Source organism: Schistocerca piceifrons, chromosome 5 (assembly GCF_021461385.2).
Source record: "Schistocerca piceifrons isolate TAMUIC-IGC-003096 chromosome 5, iqSchPice1.1, whole genome shotgun sequence".
Lineage (NCBI taxonomy): Eukaryota > Metazoa > Arthropoda > Insecta > Orthoptera > Acrididae > Schistocerca > Schistocerca piceifrons.
In genome coordinates, this window is record NC_060142.1 from 94,689,885 (window position 1) to 94,706,848 (window position 16,964).

General features: G+C 46.2%; 1 non-coding gene across 1 annotated transcript; it reads right to left on the bottom strand.

The window, feature by feature from the left end:
* Positions 1-15,601: 15,601 nt before the first annotated feature.
* Trnat-ugu lies at positions 15,602-15,676 on the bottom strand. Its single transcript has one exon. It is a non-coding gene; the product is annotated as a tRNA-Thr (tRNA).
* Between the last annotated feature and the right edge of the window lie 1,288 nt (positions 15,677-16,964).

The following is a 16,964-nucleotide window of genomic DNA, read 5'->3' on the forward strand; positions in this document are numbered from 1 at the left end:
TTTTGAACCAACAAAGTAGATGGGTTCAGTAAAAAAGGAAGTGAAGGATGCATAGCTCAGAAATAAAAGCTTGGCAGATAATTCGCTAGTGGACAGTTGGCCTGGCAGAAAAACCGGAAGAATAAAACAACTTGGGATGACGATAGGAGAAAAGACCATTCTGAGAGAATGACAATAGCGTGGACGCAAACAAAAGCAAAAATAAAACTGGAAAATGCCCTTTGTTTTAATTAGCGTGGTTCATTAGGGCCCAAACGTGAAGAAACAATAATTGTAATAATAATAATAATAATAATAATTGTTATTGTTTTATTATTATTATTATTATTAGCGGCCCACCCTGGCTTTGCATGTGTATCAGTATCTGTCGCCGGACGATTTATTTACAACATGTAGTGAGGAACGGAGTAATCCATGACTCTCTTGAGTCACTTCACATCTCGTTTTCGAGATTTTCCGAAGCCTGATGTTGTCGATCTGCAGAGAGTCTCGCCTCACAGTCCTCAAATGGTTCAAATGGCTCTGAGCACTATGGGACTCAACATCTTAGGCCATATAAGTCCTCTAGAACTTAGCACTACTTACACCTAACTAACCTAAGGACATCACACACACCCATGCCCGAGGCAGCATTCGAACCTGCGACCGTAGCAGTCCTGCGGTTCCGGACTGCAGCGCCAGAACCGCACGGCCACCGCGGCCGGCTCACAGTCCTCATTGGATTCTTGATACCGCACAGTCCTCTGTCTTTTAGCCCTTCTAGTGTGTGGAGAAGAGCTTGACCGTTTTCTAGGTATTTTTATTCGTAAAGAAAAGGAAATTCAAATGTAACAGTACGCTCTAAAATCGCAAAGCAAACTTAATAAAACTCGTTTTTCCTAGCGAAGAAATATAAATAATACCTGTCAAAAGAAGAAAAAAAGATTTCGTTAAATTACTAATACACAAAGCGATATGGGTAAATCCATACTAGTCGACCACAATACTATTGCAGCTAGTAGTGAGGACCCTTCGTTCGGCACAAATGACTTGAAAACATTGAAAGTGCGACTCCTTTTCCTTTGTCGCCACTGTACTTATGTACTGTGACGTCAACACATGTTTTCGATAGCGGCGAAGAGATATATTATCGTGGTTGAGTAGTATTTTTTAGCCAAGTAAATTCTACGGTAGTTTGTACTCGTAAAGATCTGATTGCAGTGCTTAATTTTGCCACTGACGTACTTTCGAAAATACTCCTTCACTGACGTAAAAGAACTAACAGACCCATGTATTGATTTTTTGATGTACTACGCCATAATGATTTTGACATCCGAACTGCTAAGCTGAGGTGACTCCTGAAACATTAAATCGAGATATCTTTCTTTTCCGTGATCCGATTTTGATGAAATAAAACCTGCGTGTTGCCTCGAGCTACGCTCAAGTTACCTGTGAACATCCCACGAAAATTCGTCTGGTGGTTTTGGAGATCGCCGTATACAAGCAGTTGTTATGAGCAATCTTACCACGGTACACACGGCTCCCTCCGTCGGAGGTTCGAGTCCTCCCACGGGCGTGGGTGTTTGTGTTGTCCTTAGCGTAAGTTAGTTTAAGTTAGATTAAGTAGTGTGTAAGCCTAGGGACCGATGACCTCAGTAGTTTGGTCCCATAGGACTTTACCACAAATCTCCAAAAATTTCACCTACAATCAATTTTTGCCAATATTTTGATGGTACAAATAAGATGCTTTATAGTTTTATTATTAGAATAATAATGATAATAATAATAATGATAATCTTGTCACCTGAATAAAGCAGAAATGCAAACAGAAACCAAATTAGCAAGAAAACTGAATTCGTATGTTAAAAGACAGAAATGGCGATTCTGAAAACAAAATCAACAGGGTCCAGTAAATACGCCGGCCGGTGTGGCCGAGCGGTTCTAGGCGCTTCAGCCTGGAACGGCGCGACCGCTACGGTCGCAGGTTCGAATCCTGCCTCGGGCATGGATGTGTGTGATGTCCTTAGATTAATTAGGTTTAAGTAGGTCTAAGTTCTAGGGGACTATTGACCTCAGAAATTGTCCCATAGTGCTCAGAGCCATTTTACTCTAAATACCTCGGCGAATTCATCGATCCCCAGAGTCGTCTGTAACAAGTAAGGAAAGCATTAGGGTTAGTCCAAAACTTCTACAACAATAAATCCTTGTCGAGACAGACAAAGCTTCGGCAGTGCTACTCAGTCATAAAACCAACAGTCGTCTTCGCAAGAGAAACACTGAGAGTTTAAAGAAAACGCGAACTTGAAGAAATCAAAAAAGAACAGAGAAAGATCATTTGGAAAATTTTACGACCAAGAGATACCCAAGATGCTTACAGGCTAAAATCAATCAAAGCAATAGAAAAGTTTTCAAACATTGACACTGACATGAAAATGAGAATGAAATTCTTTGATCGTCGCAACAGACTATCAGAAAAGCGATTGTCAAAAAGGATGTCGTCTACGAACTCGGAACCTTGACGGAAAGAATTTTGAAAGAACGTAAGACCAACGACATTTTAGAAAGAGACACGTTCAGAAACAAATTAGACAGACAGAAGTTACATCAGAACAACCAAAACAAAAACAGTATGGGGCAAAGTGGCAGGAAGAACGTAAACGCCGCGCGGGATTAGCCGAGCGGTCTAATGGGAGAATGGTCTATAATAATAATAATAATAATAATACGAGATCTGTTTGGAAAATTCCGCAACATTCGTAATTTCGAGAGAATGGTGTAACTGAGCGAAATGCGATTGGCATCACTGCACATGCCTGTGTTTAATGTGTTAACTGCCGGAAGTTTCATTGTTGTATGTCTGTTAGTTATTGTTTAGTGCTGTATTGAGCAGAACGTTGTGTCGCACAGATTGCAAATTTTCTAGATGGCAGAGTTCGAGGAGCAACTCTTATGCTTTAAATTTTGCGTGAAACTTAAAAAAATCTTTACAGAGACACACGAAATGGAGTAGGAAGCCTACGGTCACGAGTGCTTAAGCCGTAATCGGTGTTACGGTTGACACGGTTTAAAAATATTCGGACGGAAGTTAAAGATGACTGTCGTGTACGACACCCTTCGACGCTCATGTCAGGAACGTCAATGAAATTGGGCGCGCCAATCGACGACTGACTGTCCGAGAGATTGCAGAAGAATGTAACGTTTCAGTTGGATCATCTTGGAATGCATCTCGTAGCCCCCAAGTTCGTCTCACGGCTCCTGAGTCAAGATCGGAACGACCTTCCTCGCAATCTGTGAAGAGCTTTCGGATCGCGCAAATGAGAAGGAGGTGTTCCTTAAGAGAATCATAACTGGTGACGAGACGTAGATCTACGGTCACGATGTTGAGACTAAAGTTTAATCTTCACAGTGGGTTGGGAAAGATTCTCCACGACCAAAAAAAGCTCACCGGGTCAGGTCAAATGTCAAAGCCATGCTGATAATTTTCTTTCACTTTGAAGGATTAGTTCATCATGAATTCGTGCGACAGCGACAAACTGTTAATCGATGGTAATAACGGGACTTTCTGCAACTAAAATGTAGACTTTCACGGCCGGAAATGTCATGTCCATTATAATTATCCGGGCTGTTATGCCGTGGTCGGTTGATGAATTCTGTGTCAATTCACAACGTTTCGTCCCCGTGCGCGGGAGGCACCTTCAAGGGGGTCTGTAGCTCGATGGAAGGTCCAACACACCCACTGGCTCGCTACTGACTGCCGCTAAATTCCGTGTCCGCGCGCTCCCGCGTCGCGGCGTGACGTCACGTGTTTTGGAAACGTCAGTGCAATTGGCCGCTGTCCGTTGCCGTCGATCGCCGTTGCCATCACCCAGTAGTGGACGGGTGGTACACATCTTCTTTAACATCGGCATCCATATACCGTTTAATTTCACGCCCTCCTCCTTACGATTGAAATTATTAGGGTGTTTAGCGATTTCGATTGCCCCCTGTAGAGCCTTTCGTAATACCCGCTTGTAGCCGCTAGTACTTGTGTCTCCTCGAAACGAATATGGTGGTTTCCTGGCTGGAAAGCATGCTCCACAACAGCTGATCGTTCCGTTTCTCCTCTTCTACAATTGCTCTTGTGCTCTTCTAAACGTTTTGAAACAGTTCTTTTAGTGGTACCCACATAAACATCTCCACAGCTGCATGGGATTTTTGGATATTACGAAAGGCTCTACAGGGAGGCAATCGAAATCGCTAAACACCCTAATAATTTCAATCGGAAGGAAGAGGGCGTGAAATTAAACGATATATGGATGCCGGTGTTGAAGAAGATGGGTACCACCCGTCCACTACTGGGTGATGGCAACGGCGATCGACGGCAACGTACAGCGGCCAATTGCACTGACGTTTTCAAAACACGTGACGTCACGCCGCGGCGCGGGAGCGCTGACACGGACTTTAGCGGCAGTCAGTAGCGAGCCAGTGGGTGTGTGGGACCTTCCATCGAGCTACGGACCCCCTTGAAGATGACTCCTGCAGACGGGGACGAAACGTTTTGTATTGACATAAAACTTATCAACCGACCACGGCAGAACAGCCTGGAAAATTATAATGGACATGACTTGTTGCAACGCCTGCGAGAAAATGTGAGAAGGAAACGGCTTGAAATGTGGGGAGATAATTGATGGCACTTGCACCACGATAACGCACCGTCCGCAGCTCGTGGTCGTGCGGTAGCGTTCTCGTTTCCCGCGCCCGGGTTCCCGGGTTCGATTCCCGGCGGGTTCAGGGATTTTCTCTGCCTCGTGATGACTGGGTGTTGTGTGGTGTCCTTAGGTTAGTTAGGTTTAAGTAGTTCTAAGTTCTAGGGGACTGATGACCATGGCTGTTAAGTCCCATAGTGCCCAGAGCCATTTGAACCATTTGATAACGCACCCGCACATTCATCCCTGTTGGTGCGTGACAGTTGCACAGAAAACGAAATGACTCATCCTCGGTACTCTCAAATATCTGTCTCCTGCGGGCTTTTTTTTTTTATTTCCAAAATTGAAAACCTCGTTGAAAGGACGAAAGGCGCTTCGCGCGATCCGGCAAGAGGCGTACAGAGACTGCTTCCGGAAGTGGAAACGGCGTTGGGAGCGGTGAATCAATTGTGATGAGAGTATTTTGTAGGAGGCTACGCACAATACGTAAAAGGTTAGCATAGAAAAATTTTGTGGACAGTGTTCCGGAGTTTTTTGAGCAGACCTCGTAAACTCGCGAAAGTGTAGCAAATGTTTCTTATCTGGAAGATAGACGCCTACATCAGTGAAATATGAGAGCATCTGAGGAAGAATGGCCGCAGTCATTAGCAATACGGTGTTAAAGTAACCTCGTGCCTTCCTGGCTGACAGAGAACGGTGCTAACCCGCCAGTAGACGCTGGGCAGTGACAGCAGCAGAGAGAGGTGCGACGCGAGGCAGCGGTGCCAGCTCCGGTCTCGCCGCTCCCACACAGCCAAGCCGGCTAGCGGGACCGGCCGGAGCTGTTTAACGTCCTTTTACGTCTACGGAGCGGAGCGCCGGAAACCCGTTACGGCGCGGTAATAATGGGAGGCGCACGTGCCTCCGGCGTGTCGCGGCTGGCTATATAGCTAGGCGCTAGGCGCTGCAACAACGGCCCAGTAGGGAGAGGGGCTCTTGTTTATCCCGCCGCTCAGCGAGACAGCACGCGCCGCCGAGACTCCCCCGCCGCAGCCTGAGAACAGGCGGAGAGCGGCTTCAGACGGCCGGTGAGCTGGGTCACCGCGCCATCGCGATAGCGGCCGCTGGGGACGCTTCACTACTGGCGGGGCCACGAAAGGAACGGTCTGTTTACAGCAGCGCGGAACCTGACGTCAGTGCGCTGCCTGCTCTGTGTAGTACGCTAACCACGTATCGCTTCTCCAATGTTGATCGACACAAGAGGCAACAGGTGTAAGCATTAGTTTCTTTTTCCCCGATCGGTTACTCTATAGGCATTCGTACTGTGGTTCTCTAAATCCTTCCTGGAACCACATCGCGCTTATGTACGCAAAACTAAAATTTAACAAATAGAACCTCCAGCGAATAACAGACTGAAGCGCCAAAGAAAGTGGTACTGGCATGCGTATTATACAGGGACATATCATCATCATCATCAGCAGCAGCAGCCAATTCAATCATTAAATGATGTGGCCTCTTCGAGTCGTGGATTCAGGTAGGCTTTCAGCAGTCTTCTCCAAGTGGGACGGTCTTGGGCAGTTCTCTGCCAGGTGGGTGTTACCAGTGATCTTTTTGATGTCTTTGTCCCATCTGTCTGGTGGTCTTCCTCTAGGCCTCCGGTGCTCTCTCGGACTCCACTCCAGTACTTGCTTCGTCCATCTGTTGTCTTTTCTTCTTGCGACGTGGCCAGCCCACTGCCATTTCAAGGAACCTACTGTCTCTAAGATGTCATTAACCTTCGTCACAGACCGGATGTCATCTGCCCTTTTCCTATCCATGGCTCTCTGTGCTGTCCTAAGTTTCTGTGGTGTCACCGCCAGACACCACACTTGCTAGGTGGTAGCCTTTAAATCGGCCGCGGTCCGTTAGTATACGTCGGACCTGCGTGTCGCCACTATCAGTGATTGCAGACCAAGCGCCGCCACACGGCAGGTCTAGAGAGACTTCCTAGCACTCGCCTCAGTTGTACAGCCGACTTTGCTAGCGATGGTTCACTGACAAATTACGCTCTCATTTGCGGAGACGATAGTTAACATAGCCTTCCGCTACGTCATTTGCTACGACCTAGCAAGGCGCCGTTATCAATTACTATTTATCTTGTGATGCATGTACCGTCAGACCGATGTTCACCAATTATGGATTAAAGTTAAGTATTCCAGAAGCTACGTACTATTTTTGCTACTATAAAGACCTTGTCATTTTCCAGACCTCACGCCATCCTGCGTGAGCTTAAACGCGTGCCGTTCAGCCTCCCGTCCTCGTGGATTGGCTGTCTTCCCAGTCCACAAAAGTTTCCCTTTTGTAAATGAGTTCAGTGTCCATGTCTCGCAGCCATACGTCATCACAGGAAGAATGCATTGATCAAATACTGCTTTCTTCAGATTTACTGGCATTTTTGATATGAATACTGTTGAATCCTTCCCAAATGCTTGCCAGCCAAGCTTGATGCGTCGATATATTTCTGGCCTTATGTCTCCCTGCATATTTATAATCTGGCCAAGGTTGACATATTCACTGACCTCTTCTAGTAGACTGTCCTTGACTTTCACATCTCCAGCTGGGACCCATTTGTTGGACATTACTTTTATTTTGGAAAGGTTCATGTTCAAGCCAACCAGCTGACATTCCGATGCAAGATCTGTAACTAAGTTTTGGAGCTCTGCGAAGTCTTTGGCAAGAAGGGCAATATCATCAGCAAATCTCAAGTTGGTAAGCCTTCTTCCACTAATTCTAATTCCCTTACCTTCCCAGCTCAGCTTTGACATAGCCATTTCCAATACAGCAGAGAACAGTTTGGGGAGATGGGATCGCCTTGCTTGACACCCCTCATGATGCGGAATTCTTGAGTTGATTCGCCGATGTTAACATAAGCTGAAGAATTCTCGTAGATTTTCCTGAGCACTTCAATGTATGCTGCTCCCGCTCCTTGCTCACTCAAAGCTTGGAGGACAGCTACGTGGCTAACGGAGTCAAATGCCTTTTCAAAGTCAACAAAGGCAATGCAGAGAGGCAGTTGGTATTCATTCGCTCTGCTTATCACTTCACTACGGTCAGAATGTCGTCAATAGTGCTAAAATTGCTTCGGAATCCTGCTTGTTCTATAGGTTGTGTGGGTTGAGTCTAGGGTGGAACTAATTCGGTTTAACATGACCTTTGTGGAAATTTTGTACAAAATTGAGAGCAAGCTGATAGGACGGTAGTTTTTAATATTGTCAATACGTCCTTTCTTGTGTATCAAAATAATCTTAGCCTTCTTCCACGATAGTGGGATTGAAGCATAGTGCAGGCAGGAAGTAAATAATTTTGCCAGGGACATATAAACAGGCAGAATACGGCGCTGTGGTCGGCAACGCCTATATAAGACAGCAAGTGTCTGGCGCAGTTGTTAGATCGGTTACTGCCTGAACGTGGTGTTATAGTCGGCGCACGAGCGGTGGGACGCAGTATCTCCGAGCACTGATGAAGTGGGGATTTTCCTGTACGACCAATTCACGAGTGTATCGTAAATATCAGAAATTCGGTAAGACATTAAATCTGCGCCATCGCTGTGGCCGGGAAAAGATCCTGCAACGACGGGACCAACGACGACCGACGACAGTCTTTCAACGTGACAGAGGTACAACCTTTCGGCAAATTGCTGGGGCATCAACAAGTGTCAGCGTGCGAACCATTCAATGAAACATCATCGATATGGGCTTTCGGAGTCGAAGGCACCCTCGCGTACCCGTGATGACTGCACGACACAAAGCTTCACTCCTCGCTTGGGTCCGTCAACATCGACGTTGGACTGTTGGTGACTGGAAATATGTTGCAAGGTCGGAGGAGTTTCTTTTCAAATTGTATCGAGCGAATGGACGTGTCGGTTCTAGGCGCCTCAGTTCGGAACAGCGCTTCTGCTACGGTCGCAGGTTCGAATCCTGCCCCGGGCATGGATGTGTGTGATGTCCTTAGCTTAGTTAGGTTGAAGTAGTTCTAAGTCTAGGGGACTGATGACCTCAGATGTTAAGTCCCATAGTGCTCGGAACCATTTGAACCATCCAGAAACTAACATGAAAACGTAATGAAAAACGTACTCCCTCTTGCCAATTGAACCATTTGATTTGAATGCACGTCTATGGGTGCGGGGACAAAAATGGTTAAAATGGCTCTGAGCACTATGGGACTTATCATCTGAGGTCATCAGTCCCCTAGAACTTAGAGCTACTTAAACCTAACTAACCTAAGGACATCACACACATCCATGCCCGAGGCAGGATTCGAACCTGCGACCGTACCGATCGCGCCGTTCCAGACTGAAGCGCCTAGAACCGCTCGGCCACCAGTGGCCAGCGGTGTGGGGACAACCTCGTAAAGCCATGGGCCCTGCGTGTCAGCAGGGGACTGTTCAAATTTGTGAAGGCTCTGTAATGGTGTGGGGCGTATGCAGTTGGAGTAATATGGCACCCCTTCATACGTCTAAATACGACTCTGGATGGTGGCACTTACGTAAGAATCCTGTCTTATCACCTGCATCTATTCATGTCCACTGTACATTCCGACGGACTTGGGCGATTCCAGCAGGAGAAGACACCCCACACGTCCAGAATTGCTACAGTGTGCCTCCAGGAACACTTTTCTGAGTTTTAACACTTCAGATGGCAACCAAACTCCCCAGACATGAACATTATTGAGGATATCTGGGATGCCTCGTCACATCCAGTTGAGGAGATCTCCAACCCCTAGTACTCTTACGGATTTATGGGCAGCCTTGCAGGATTCATGATGTCCATTCCCTCCAGCAGTTTTTCAAACATTAGTTCAATCCATGCCACGTCGTGTTGCGGCACTTCTGCGTGCCCGTGGGGGCGCTACACGATGTTGGGCAGTAGTACTAGTTTCATTGGCTCTTCAGTGTATACTAACCGCCTATCGTTTCCCGATTGCTGAAGAAGGCAAGTGCTAACAGGCGTACCACCAAAGCATAAGTTTCTTTTTCGCGATCAGTTACTCTCGTGTTTCCTAAATCCTTCCTGAAACTATACCGCGCTTATGTACTCAAAACTAAAATTTAACAAATACGACCTCCAGCGATAAATTTTTATGCTTTACTGTTGTAGTTTCCTTCAATACCAAGACTGGTTTGAGGCAGTTCTCCATGCTAATCAAGCCTATTCATCACTGATTATTACCATAACCTACATCCATTTAAACATGCTTGCTATAAGAAACTCTTGGTCTCCCTCTACAATTCTTATTCTCCCCCACCTCGTTCCACACTGCGCACTGTTACCAAATCAACTATTCCTTGATGCCACAGAATTTGTCTTACTTCTTTTAGTCATATTCTGGTGTGCATTTCTTTCCTGCTCAAATAGATTCATTATGTCTTCTATAGCGCCACATTTCAGAAGCTTTTACAGTGAGGTGGTAAAGGTCATGAGATCTATTATTGTGTCCGATCTCCTTTTAACGGTGTAGTGCAGCAGCTCGACGTGGCATGGACTTAACAGGTCGCTGGAGGTCCTCTGCAGAAACATGAGCCATGCTGCCTCTACAGTCGTCCATAATTGCAAAAGTATGACCGGCACAGAATGTTGTGCACGAACTGAGCTCTCAGTAATGTCCCATAACAGTTCGATATGATTCATGTCAAGCTACCTGCTTGGCCACATCATTCCCTCGAACGGTCCAAAATGTTCTTCAAAGCAGTCGCAATTCCATCGTTGATTCGGGACACTAGTGTTCATGAATGGCTGAAAATTATCTCCGAGTAGCCGAAAATATTTCCAGTTAATGATCGGTTCAAAAATGGTTCAAATGGCTCTGAGCACTATGGCACTCAACTGCTGTGGTCATCAGTCCCCTAGAACTTAGAACTAATTAAACCTAACTAACCTAAGGACATCACACACATCCATGCCCGAGGCAGGATTCGAACCTGCGACCGTAGCAGCAGCGCGGCTCCGGACTGGAGCGCCTAGGACCGCACGACCACCGCGGCCGGCAATGATCGGTTCAGCTGGATCAGAGACCCAGTCCATTCCGTGTAAACACAGCCCACACCATTATGGAGCCACCACCAGCTTTCACAGTTCCTTGTGGACAACTTCCGTCCTTGGCTTCGTGGAGACTGTGCAACACTCGAACCCTACCATGTGCTCTTGCCAACCGAAATCGGGGTTTATCTGACCAGACCACTGTTTTCCAGTCGTCTACGGTCCAGCCGTTATTGTTATGAACCGAGGAGATGTCGTGCTGTTAGCAAAGGCACTCTCAGCGGTAATCTGCTACCATAGCTCATTAACGCCAGAATTCGCCGTATTGTCCCAACGGAAACGTTCGCAGTACGTCCCACATTGATTTCTGTGATTATTTCATGTTGTTGCTTGTCTGGTAGCATTGACAACTGATCGAAAACGCCACTACCCTCGGTCGTTAAAGAGATGCCAACGGGAGTTGCGTTGTTCGTGGCGAGAGGTAGTGCAGGAAATTTGGTATTCTCGACACACACTTGACACTGTGAATCTCGGAATACTGAATTTCCTAACGATTTCCGAAACTGAATGCCCCATGTGTCTAGTTCCAACTGCCATTCGGCGTTCAAAGTCTGTTAATTCTCGTCGTGCGACCATAATCACGTCGGAAACTGTTTCACTTGAATTACCTGAGTACCAACGACAGCTCCTCCAATGCACTGTTCTTTTACACCTTGTGTACGCGATACAACCACCATCTGAATATGTGCACATCGCTATCCCATGATTTTTTGTCACCTCAGTGTGTTATGTTTTCTATGAACTGTTTATCGTCTGTTTTCACTTCCGAACAAGGCTGCAGTCCAAACATATCCTGAACAAATTTTCTAAGAGACAAAATTACACTACTGACCATTAAAATTGCTACACCACGAAGATGAAGTGCTATAGACGCGAAATTTAACCTACAGGATGAAGATGCTGTGATATGCAAATGATTAGTTTTTCAGAGCATTCACACAAGGTTGGCGCCGGTGGCGACACCTACAACTTGCTGACATGAGGAAAGTTTCCAACCGATTTCTCATAAACAGCAGTTGGCCGGCGTTGCCTGGTGAAACGTTGTTGTGATGCCTCGTGCAAGGGGGAGAAATGCGTACCATCATTTTTCCGACATAGATAAAGGTCGGATTGTAGCCTATCGCGATTGCCGTTTATCGTACCGCGACATTGCTGCTCGCGTTGGTCGAGATCCAATGACTGTTAGCACAATATGGAATCGGTGGGTTCAGGAGGGTAATACGGAACTCCGTGCTGGATACCAACGGCCTCGTATCAATAGCAGTCGAGATGACAGGCATCTTATCCGCATGACTGTAACGGATCGTGCAGCCACGTCTCGATCCCTGAGTCAACAGATGGGAACGTTTGCAAGACAACAACCATCTGCACGAACAGTTCGACGACGTCTGCAGCAGCATGGACTATCAGCTCGGAGACCATGGCTGCGGTTACCCTTGACACAGACAGGAGCGCCTGCGATGGTGTACTCGACGACGAACCTGGGTGCACGAATGGCAAAACGTCATTTTTCGGATGAATCCAGATTCTGTTTACAGCATCGTGACGGTCGCATCCGTGTTTGGCGACATCGCGGTGAACGCACATTGGAAGCGTGTATTCGTCATCGCCATACTGGCATATCACCCGGCGTGATAGTATGGGGTGCCATTGGTTACACGTCTCGGTCACCTCTTGTTCGCACTGACGGCACTTTGAACAGTGGACGTCACATTTCAGATTTGTTACGACCAGTGGCTCTTCCCTTCATTCGATCCCTGCGAAATCCTACATTTCAGCACGATAATGCACGACCGCATGTCCTGTACGGGCCTTTCTGGATACAGAAAATGTTCGACTGCTGCCCTGGCCAGCACATTCTTCGGATCTCTCACCAGCTGAAAACGTCTGGTCAATGGTGACCGAGCAACTGGCTCGTCACAATACGCCAGTCACTACTCTTCATGAACTCTAGTATCGTGTTGAAGCTGCATGGGCAGCTGTACCTGTACACGTCATCCAAGCTCTGTTTAACTCAATGCCCAGGCGTATCAAGGCCATTATTACGGCCAGAAGTGGTTGTTTTGGGTACTGATTTCTCAGGATCTATGCACCCAAATTGCATGAAAATGTAATCACATGTCAGTTCTAGTATAATACATTTGTCCAATGAATACCTGTTTATCATCTGCATTTCTTCTTGGTGTAGCAATTTTAATGGCCAGTAGTGTACATTGGACGTAATAGGTTTCTTTTTTTTTATGAAAAGCTATTAGCACCTAATATCCTCTCTACTTCAGCCATCTTCCGTTATTTTGCAGCTTGCTGTGTTCTCTTTTCTTGTCGAGCTCTGCGGTGTAATATCAGGTGTAATTTCGTTCTTACATTTTGGTTTTCTTGTTCTTGAGTGAGAGGAAGATAAATTCGCAGAAGAATGAGTTTTTGCTGTCTGAAGGTTTGCGGCTTATTACACGAACACACTTATCCGTAATTTCGTCTTACTCAAAAACAAGAAAAATATTGCTTTTTCAATGAGCGAAAAATATATAATTAATCTGTGGGCTAAGCGGCTATCTTAAAGTGTCTTCTACTCGAATCATAAATCCTTATTTTACTCACACACAAAGAAACTAAAAGGTATTCAAAATTATTTTTCTGTATTTTTAAAGTGACTTGCAAATGAGACTTGCTCATCGGTAGTTTATTCTTTTATATGTATTCACTGCCTCACACTGATCACTAGGAGAAGTACAGTTCCGTACTTACCATTACTTGGTCAGTTTCCTCTTTCTCTACAGTTCTCCAAGCTCTGGAGCTGTACTTAGCGCTACCACATGGACACGTGCACGAATTAATTCAGTTGGTACCACATTAGAAACTTATCTTGCTGCAAAGCCGACCTTATTGCATGGAAAGAGTTGGCGTGTGAAGCAAGTGATGGGAATAAGCGTGTGTGCACTCCAAGTACATGATGATGATGATGATGATGATGATGATGATGATGTTTGGTTTGTGTGGCACTCAGCTGCGCGGTGATCAGCGCTCGTACAAATTCCCAACATTTGCCCAGCCCACTCTCGCCACTTTCATGAATGATGATGAAATGATGAGGTAAACACGAACACCCAGTCATCACGAGGCAGGCGAAAATCCCTGACCATGCCGGGAATCGAACCCGGGACCCCATGCTAGGGAAGCGAGAACGCGGCCGCGAGACCACCAGATGCGGACTCGAAGTACCTGTGGAGATCTTTGGGGTACTGCCTGCTAAAAGTAAGACCGGAGTTTGAGGCAGGGCCCAGCACACAATCGTAATATGTCACATGAAATTAATTTTCATATGGGTTTTCAATAACGTAATCTAAGTTTGTTACTGTTACTTAAATTACGTTCTCTAGACGTCAAAATTGGTATTTTGCAAAATGTGTTATATCTGCTGAAATCTCGCCTGCAATGGATTACGTACATCTTTTACCGCTTCGTTCTTCAAATTGTGAAACTGTTGTGTTGTATGTCCTGTGGAGGGTACATTTAACATTTGTGAAAGGAAAATTAAAACTTTGATCTTAAAGGTAGTTGTAAAACGTATCCCAGTCGGAATGTTGAGGCAAGTAAAAGATACACCCTGGCATTTCTGTTGAAATTAAAAACTTAGTAGTACTATGTGTAAGTTATATTTTGACCCAAGTCTCTATCTTCATTCATGTGAAATAAACAACCTCTAAAATAGGATATCTATGGAGCACCCCGTAACTGTGGTCCTAGACCATTTGGAGTGGCCAGACCCTAATCGGGTCTATAAATATTCTGGTGTTAAATAAAATCTGTATACTACACAGGGTGTGCCGCGCGGGATTAGCCGAGCTGTCTAAGGCGCTGCGATCATGGACTGTGCGACTGATCCCGGCGGAGGTTCGAGTCCTCCCTGGGGCATGGGTGTGTGTGTTTGTCCTTAGGATAATTTAGGTTAAGTGGTGTGTAAGCTTAGGGACTGTTGACCTTAGCAGTTAAGTCCAATAAGATTTCACACACATTTGAATTTGAACACAGGGTGATTCAACTGTCCCCTACCTCTGGTTTTTATACAACCCACACCACTTTCAAATATCACGAGCAAGATGTTCATGATCTCTCCCTCGCTACATGCAAACTACATAGTCCTAGAGAAAAAAATGGACAGGGCCTTGTCCTGGGATACGTTTTCGCTGGAGGCCACAGTTTTCGAGTTACTGAAGAAAACCGCGATTGAAGGTAATTTTTGTACGTTTTTCTTGAATAATTCGAAAACTGCAGCCTGTAGCGCAAACGTATCCCAGTAAAAAAATTTAAGAGCATTAAATTTCGTTCGAAAAGGTCTAGCTCATATTTCCTGTGGAACTAATAGTTTGTACGTAATGAGCGAGAGAGTATGAAAATATAGCACGTGGTTTTTGAAGGCGTTGCGGGTTGCATAAAACAAATAGGTAGGGTAGCCATATTACAGTCTATAGTCCGCAGCTCGTGGTCGTGCGGTAGCGTTCTCGCTTCCCGCGCCCAGGTTCCCGGGTTCGATTCCCGGCGGGGTCAGGGATTTTCTCTGCCTCATGATGACTGGGTGTTGTGTGATGTCCTTAGGTTAGTTAGGTTTAAGTAGTTCTAAGTTCTAGGGGACTGTTAAGTCCCATAGTGCACAGAGCCATTTGAACCATTTGAACAGTATATATCTGCATGTGGTACATCGTTGGTGGTGGATTCGCTTGCTACCATTAAGAGTCTATAACTCCTACACTGTTTTCGTGTTAGCGATAGAGGGCTAAGATCTTTTATTGAGAACTGAGACAGCATAGGTGCCTTGTTAGAATTATATTAATACCTTCAGATGCTGATGGGCGTTGATACATATCAACGGGGACAGGTGAAAATGTGTGCCCTGACCAGGACTCGAACCCGGGATCTCCTGCTTACATAGCAGACGCTCTATCCATCTGAGCCACCGAGGGCATGTCCGAAAGAACAGACACCATATCCATATAAGTATACAGTTCTGGCAACACCGGTCATGACCTTTTCACACATATTCTCTGAACACTTACGGGACTTGATAAGAATGTCTTCCACGAGTAATGAGTGTGTTGGGGTGGGACACTGCGAATGTAGTGTGTGGATATACAAGCTGAAAATGCGAGTGTGAGTCTCGCGGGAGGCGCGCGCGAGATATTCCCTGCAGTCACAATATCCGCTATGCCCTCGGTGCCTCAGATGGATAGAGCGTCTGCCATGTAAGGAGGTGATCCCGGGCTCGAATCCCGGTCAGGGCACACATTTCCACCTCTCTTCGTTGATATATATCAACACCCGTCAGCAGCTGAAGGTATTAATATAATTCTAATTTCGTTCTAGACGGCTGCAGATCATCAATGGTGTCTGTTCTTTTGGAAATGTTCGAAAGAACGGACACCATATCCATATAAGTATATAGGTGCCTTGTTGAGCGCGCGGAAGTAGCTCGTGCTGTAGAGACACTGGTGGCCAGTAGACCGTTTTGAGGGACAGTTGTCAAAAGTGCTGGCCGTGCGTGCAGAGCTGTGTAGCCGCGAGGCGCGAAGCCCAGGAGCGGCGGATTATGCTTTCGCCGGAAAATTACGGAGGGGCGCATCCAGCGCGCTCATCCACTACACCATTTACGGCAGGCAGCACCGGCGTTCCATCTTTCGATACTGGCAATTTTCCGTGAAATTAGATTCTCGCTCGTCTGCGTCGCGTAATTGAGGAAATACGAGGCTCCAAGAAATGGAGTTATCCAGCAGGGTAACGCCGCTAACGCTGCATCAGAGGCGGAGAAACGAGCTTTTCCGTGTCGAGGCCGGCGGGAGAGGTCGTTTGCTCAGGGCCCGGGGGCCGACACCACGTGACGACTGAGGGTTACGCGGCTATGAGTGTGAGTGTGCTCATTCGGCTAACTGCCCCCACAGTGTATAGGCGTAGTCTCCGTACCGATGCGAAAAAGTATTGACTTTATAAACTTCGTACAGACTCACCATTCCTTCGGCAGATTTATTGTCAAGGCTCGTGAGATAGTATGACGAGCAGCGAAGATAAAATCAACCACGAGTCCACAAAGTTAAGCAAAAACAAGAAAAACACCACAAATACAAAATTTGGAGGGGAGCTGGGAATGGGTGTCAAGATTTCCCCACGGTTCGAAATGGCTCTAAGCACTATGGAACAAACTTCTGAGGTCATCAGTCCCCTAGAACTTAGAACTATTTAAACCTAACCAAACTAAGGA